The sequence below is a fragment of the Palaemon carinicauda genome, chromosome 4 (assembly GCF_036898095.1).
Source record: "Palaemon carinicauda isolate YSFRI2023 chromosome 4, ASM3689809v2, whole genome shotgun sequence".
NCBI lineage: Eukaryota > Metazoa > Arthropoda > Malacostraca > Decapoda > Palaemonidae > Palaemon > Palaemon carinicauda.
Window position 1 is genome coordinate 111,846,566 of NC_090728.1, and position 7,500 is coordinate 111,854,065.

A 7,500-nucleotide genomic window follows, 5' to 3' on the forward strand; every position below is an offset into this window, starting at 1 on the left:
TCTGTTCATCAAACAATCTTGTTATTGGAGGTACTCTTTTTTCAACACAAGAAAATTCACAAGTATACATGAACTTCATCATGTGGCAAATACAGAAATCAGGTAAATCACATTAACATTAATGAAGGGAGAAGGAGGACTCTGAGAAATGTAAGAAGCTATAGAGGTGCAGATATTGGTAGCGATCACCAGCTCCTCATTACCAAACTGAAATTAAGACTAAAAGCACCCAACAGAAAGGTAGATAGAATACCTAGCTTTGATACAGCTAAGCTTTTAAAAGAAGAGCACATAGAAACATTTGCAATTGAATGTAGGAATCGATTTGCAGTCTTTAAGAGACGAAGAACAGACAATTAATGAAGAATGGTGTGATATTAAAAGCATATATCAGTCAGTTGATACTAAAGTCTTGGGACAAGCATTTACAAGGAAAAGCCATGGATATGAAAGGATACTTGGGATACTTTGGAAAGGAGGATAATACAGGAATGGGTTGTTGAAAGTTTTTGAGGAAGTAATAAAAATTACAAGGTAGAGCATGCTAAGTATACCAGTATTGATGGTGAGGTCAAAGGAAAAGCTAGGAAGGACAGAAGAGAATATTTAGACAGTAAAGCAGAGGAGGCTGACAAAGCTATGAATTCAGGAGGTGGCTATGGTGTACGAATTGTTCATTGAATTATTAATGAAATTTCGACTGTGGAAAAGAAGAAGCATATACCCATCAAAAAGAGAGATGGTTTTGTTATAGCAACATAAGATGAAGAAAGACAACGTTGGATGGAACACTTTAGGAAGGTTTCGAATATAAGATTGGAATGGAGTAACTTGACTGATATATCAGAAGCTGATGAAGACCTTGATGTGCCCATGAATGCATTCAGTGTGTTTAAAGTCTAAGCTATTATTAAAAAAACTCAGGAGATATAAAGCGCCTGGTTAGGATGAAATAACAGCCGAGAGAATACTGGCTGAAAATAAAGTGACTCTCAGAATATTTACAAGATTATTTGTAGAATAGGTCATGCAGAAGCAAAACCTGATAATGGGAGTTGGCAAAGAAAGGAGACCTGACTGATTAAAATAATTACAAAGGCATCACACTTACGTCAGTTGTCATGAAAATATACAGCATGTTTATTCTAAAGAGACTAGAGAGTAGGATTGACGAAAAGCTGAAATATAAATGGGCAAGATTTAGAAAAGGTAGAAGTTGTACAAAAAAAAAATTTCATTTTAAAACATGTTGAACAACTATACGTAGACTATAAAATTCGGCTTTTGATGACATTATTTTTGGACTATGAAAAAGCCTTTGACAGTGAGCACCAACCAATTTTGTGGCGAGACCTGCGTATTATGGAATTCTGTTCAAATATGTAAATTTGATTAAGTCTGTTCATAGGCATAGTAAGTGTAAAGATAATGTTAGTGGAGTCCTGTCAAATGAATTTCCAGTGAACAGCAGAGTTCTCCATTAGAATGTGTTTTCACCTATGTTGTTTAACCTCCTCGTGGATTTTATAATGCATAAAACAGCTGGAGATGGTGGAGAGGGATGGGACTGAATTGGTAATAGGGAATTGGCGGACCTAGAGTATGCTGATGATCCTTCCTTCCTTAGCATTACACCACAGGATTTTCAATAGTTGCTTACCAGAATGCATGAACACGGAATATACAATGAAAGATATAGTAAAATTGGAGGGAAACACAATCAATAAGGTAGGTTCATTTAAGTTACCAGGAACAATGATCTCCAAAACAGGATCCTTAAAATTTGAATTTAGTGAAGGATTAAAAAAATCAAAGTAGACAATGGCTATATTAGGTAAAATATGGAAATCGAATTGTCTGAAATTACATATAAAAATCAGAATAAATATCAGTTTATTGAGATCGGTATTACTGTATGAGCCGTGGTATGGCAATGAAAGAATCTCCAAATAATTAGGCAGATTTGAGAACAAAGCCTTCAGAAGAATATTGAGAATTAACTGGCAGGACAGGAATGGAAATGAAGCAATTAGAGAGAGAGTAATCTCTCATGGTTTCATTTGGATGACGGTTTGGGCATGTTCTTCGCACCACCTAAGAGAGATTGTTTCACCAAATGTTTAACTGGACCCTACAAGGCATTACAAAAGTTGGAAGACCCTGACCTACATGGCTGAGGACTATGAAGCTCGAAATAGGAGATGATGAATGAAGAAATATTGAAGTAAAAGCTAAGATAGAGATGACTTGAGAAATCTGACCGAGGCCTCTTGCATCAATGGGCGTAGGAGGACGTGTTGATGATGATGATGATGATATATATGTGTATATATATATATATATATATATATATATATATATATATATATATATATATATATATATATATATATATATATATGTATATAATATATATATATATATATATATATATATATATATATATATATATATATATATATATATATATATAGTTATATATAAATATGCATATATGTATATGTACAATTACATACATAAATGCATATACTGTATATACTGTATGTATATATACATATTGCTGTATGCTTGTATATATATTTATGCATTATATATATATATATATATATATATATGTATATATATATATATATATATATATATATATATATATATATATATATATATATAGTGTGTGTGAGTATGTACATGGTTTTATGTGTGTATATATCAGCAAATACCTGCAGGTTTTTTTTTTTTTTTTTTACATTAGTATGAATATTCTTATATTTTTCCTCTATTTGTTTTCGTACCTAATTGGGTGTTCCTCTAATGCATATATTTCTGCACAAATTATGTTATGACGTTTCTGCTTCTCTGAATTACATGTCACGTTAGTTAACCCTTGTTTAATTTTTTTTTTTTTTTTTTTTTTGCAATGCTTTTTCAACTGAGGCACAGCATTGTAATTGATAACATTCTCTAGATTAATGTGCAATTTTTAGCGTTGTCCATCAAAAAATGAAGCATTCTTCGACGAGAATTATTTCAATAAAGTTGAATATCATATATTTTTCTATTTGATGGTACATGTCAGGTATTAATATGGATGAAATGTTATGAAAAAGGATTTTTTTATACAATTGGAGTTGTTCGAAGAAATGTTACTTATTACGAAATAAAAATATCAAAAAGACTGTTTCGTTTCACAATACTGCATATGTGGATGCTCAGTCCAGAGAGAAAAACATTTTAATTAAATTTTTTGTAGTAAGTGAGATAAAGATTATGAAATCGATGATGGCTTATCTGAGTAAATTGGGAATATTAGCGGAACCTAAAGTAATGGTTACCAATGCAAAATGTCTTCAAGAAAACATTTGTAAACTGTAATAATAATAATCTAATATCGCAGTCAGAAAGTAATTGAATTTGTTCAGCACTAATGAAAACAAAAGTTTTTACGAAATGGTTGATGTTATTTTTTTTATTGTGGTCACAAAAGAGAAACACGCCAACAGGCAGATTTTATCTCAAGAGACTGTAGAAAGCTATATATTCTCATCTTTTAGTTTCATCATTTCTAATAACTATTCCATCCATTCAACCCCATCGTCAAAGTCATATACAGATGATGTCTTCTGAATATTATTGAGCTTTAGACATCCAAAATAAGAAATATCCCAAACAAGGATACGAGATCAAAGTCAATCATGTTTACATGTAGAGCAGATAAGGTTACGCATAAACAATGAAAATGTTAAATTTGATCGTGGTTTTTTGTCACATATGCGGTAAATCTATTGAGTTTATATAGATCATAACAGTTTCATAGGGATCTGTATCAAACACAATAGGAAAAAAGTAGATCCTCCTTCAAAACGAACATATAGTGATACTCAAGTGTACAGTATTTTGTATTTTAGACCATATTACTTTTCGAGATAGCATTGCTGACTTCATGTTACTTCCACAACCATGATTTTGAGTGTTGTTTCTATAGACTATAAACAAATAAAATGATTAAATTAGAAATCAGATGTAGATTTGAAAACAAACGACAACAATATTTTATTTTGATTATTTGTCAATTTTAAAAACGAGAATTTCTTGATCCTTTGGTTATGAAACATTTCACAAATATTTCATCTGGGAAAAATCTTTTTCGATGATCATTTTGGATTTCATGTTACATGACACTTGTTGGGTCAATTCTGATAAATCTGTCAATAACAGATATCCAAGTTTACAAGTAAGATATTAAAGTGATATTTTTTTTTAATTCAGATGACCATTTTCATGCAATTTTTATTTGAGTGATATACAGGTTGACATCACCTCGGGGATTATTAACTCAAACGCATTTTACTAACATTTTATGCAATGTATCACGAGATGAATTTATGATTATGAAATTATAGGTTATAGATAAGGGATTTGTATTATTACTCTCATACATACGTGTACTTATGTTAGAGTTTTCCACAAATTTACTCGTAAATTCTTTACCTTTCAAATTAAATGGTAAATATAACACTGCAATAGTTAATTTTACTATTACTTTTGAGGTAAAAAGTGAATATCAAGAAAGGTTGAAAATGGCACATGATAGAGTGAAAGTAAGAGAAACTGGTAATTTAGAAGAGGAGTGGAAGTTAGTAAAAGAAAATTTTGTTGGGACTGCAAGTGATGTGTGTTGCAAGAAGTTTCTTGGAGGCAGCATGAGGAAGGGCAGTGACTGGTGGAATGAAGGAGTGAAGGTAAAATTGGAAGAGGATAAGAGGGCATTTCAAGAATGTCTGTAAAGTAGTAGTGTAGAGAAGTATGAAAGATATAGGGAGAAAAATGTGGAAGTAAAGCTCAAGGTAACTGAGGCAAAGAGGGTGGCTGACCTGAGGTGGGGTCAGGGATCGGGTCGTTCATATGAAGAGAATAAGAAGTTTCGGAAAGAAGTGAAGAGAGTAAGGAAGGCTTGTTCAAGAATTGAAGAGACAGTGAAAAATGTAATTGAAATGTTGTTAAAAGGAGAAGGGGCAAGGAAAAGGTGGGTGGAATATTTTGAAAGTTTACTGAATGTTGATATAAGTGTTGTTGCAGGTATTTAGGTTATAGTGATGGGAGATGAGAATGAGAGAGAGATTGCAAGAGAGGAAGTGAAAAGAGCACTAGATGAAACGAGAGTAGGAAAAACACCTGGTATGGATGGTGTGAGAGTTGAGATGTTGAAGGAAGGGGGTGTGACTGTACTTGAATGGTTGATGAGATTGTTTAATATGTGTTTTGTGTTGTTAATGGTACCAGTAGATTAGGTTTGTGCATGTATTGTACCACTATATAAGGGTAAGGGATATGTGCATGAGTGTTGTAATTCAAGGGGTATTAGTTTGTTGAGTGTGGTGGGAAAAGTGTATGGTAGAGTACTGATTAATAGGATTAATGATAAAACAGAGAATGCAATCTTAGAAGTACAGGGTGGTTTTAGAAGAGGTAGGGGATGTAAGAATCAGATTTTACAGTTAGGCAGATATGCGAGAAGTATTTAGCAAAAGGTAAGGGGGTGTATGTTGCGTTTATGGATCTGAAGAAAGTGTATGATAGATGTGGAATGTGATGAAGTTATATGGAATTGGTGGAAGGTTGTTGCAAGCAGCGAAAACTACCTGCAAAGGTAGTACAGAATGTGTTACGAAAGGAAATAAAGTGAGCGATTGGTTTCCAGTGAGAGTGGGGCAGAGACAGGGATGTGTGATGTTGACATGATTGTTTAACTTGTATGTTGGAGTAGTGAGACAGGTGAATGCTCGAGTGTTTGGACGAGGATTGAAACTGGTAGACGAGAAGGATCATGAATGGGAGGTAAATCAGTTGTTTTTTGCAGATGATACTGTACTGGTTGCAGACTTGGAAGAGAACCTTGGCTGATTAGTGACAGAATTTGGAAGGGTATGTGAGAGAAGGAAGTTAAAAGTTAATGTGGGTAAGAGTAAGGCTATGAGATGTACGATAAGGGAAGGTGAGGCGAGGTAACTTGAGGAGGTGGATCAGTTTAAGTACTTGGGGTCTATTGTTGCAGCAAATGGTGGAGTGGAAGCAGATGTATGTCAGAGAGTGAATGAAGGATGCAAAGTGATGAGGTCAGTGAAGGGAGTGGTAAAGAATAGAGGGTTGGGCATGAATGTAAAGAATTCTGTATGAGAAAGTGATTGTACCAACTGTGATGTGTGGATCGGAGTTGTGGGGAATGAAAGTGACAGAGAGACAGAAATTTAATGTGTTTAAGACGAATTGTCTAAGGTGTATCTCAAGTAGATAGGGTTAGGAATGAAGTAGGGAGGTTGAAAACGGTTGTAAGAAATGAGTTAGCAGCTAGAGTGGATTTGAATGTGTTGAGATGGTTTGGCCATGTTGAAAGAATGGAAAATGGCTGTCTGCTAAAGAAGGTGATCAATGCAAGAGTTGATGGGAGAAGTACAAGAGGAAGGCCAAGGTTTGAGTGGATGAATGGAGTGATGAAAGCTCTGGGTGATAGTAGGATAGATGTGAGAGAGGCAAGAGAGTGTGCTAGAAATTGGAATGAATGGCGAGCGATTCTGACACAGTTCCGGTAGGCTCTGTTGCTTCTTCTGGTCGCCTTGGATTACCACGGAGGTAACAGCAGTGGGGGATTCAGCGTTATGAAGCTTCGTCTGTGTTGGATAACTGGGGAGGGTGGGCTGTGGCACCTTAGAAGTACCAGCCGAACTCGGTTGACTCCCTTGTCAGGCTAGAAGGAACGTAGAGAGGAAAGGTCCCCCTATTTTTCATTTGTTTGATGTCGGCTACCCGACCCCCCCCCCCCTCAATTGGGGGAAGTGCCTTGGTATATGTATGTATGTTCTGATGGTAAAACTTTGATTTTACTGTACATACCGGAATAGGCATTTATTCATTTTAGTGTGAATTTCGTTAGCACTACGTGTAATAAAGTAAATTTTTATGGATATTCAGGGTAAAGAGAATACCTATGTTTCGACAGTTTATCTCCCAATTGCTTGCCGAATGCACAAAAGGAAATATTTATAGCCAGTTACGTTAAAATGAGAATGAGAAAATAGCACCAATTAATGCACCAGTTTGGTATGTGTTTACGTTTAAGGATGATGAAAAGAATGGAAATTGAGGTCCGAGCTCAAAAACTATTATGATTGATAACATAGTTGCTGATAATGGTCAAAGAATGCTACATACGTCCAGAAAAAAGGTAAACAAGATGAACATTGATTGATTTGATAAAGCACCCCGACCTAGATAAAGGGCCATAGTTAATTTATCCTAACCTAACCTATCCTTATGTGGGACGGGAATCGGAATCTTAATTTCACTTTCTTAAGCTCCAAGGTCACTCATCTCCGTAAACCGAACCGATTGAAAGGTACGACATTCATCACTCTCTCTCTCTCTCTCTCTCTCTCTCTCTCTCTCTCTCTCTCTCTCTCTCTCTCTCTCTCTCTCTCCACAGTTGCAGTTTCACGAAATCTTGTC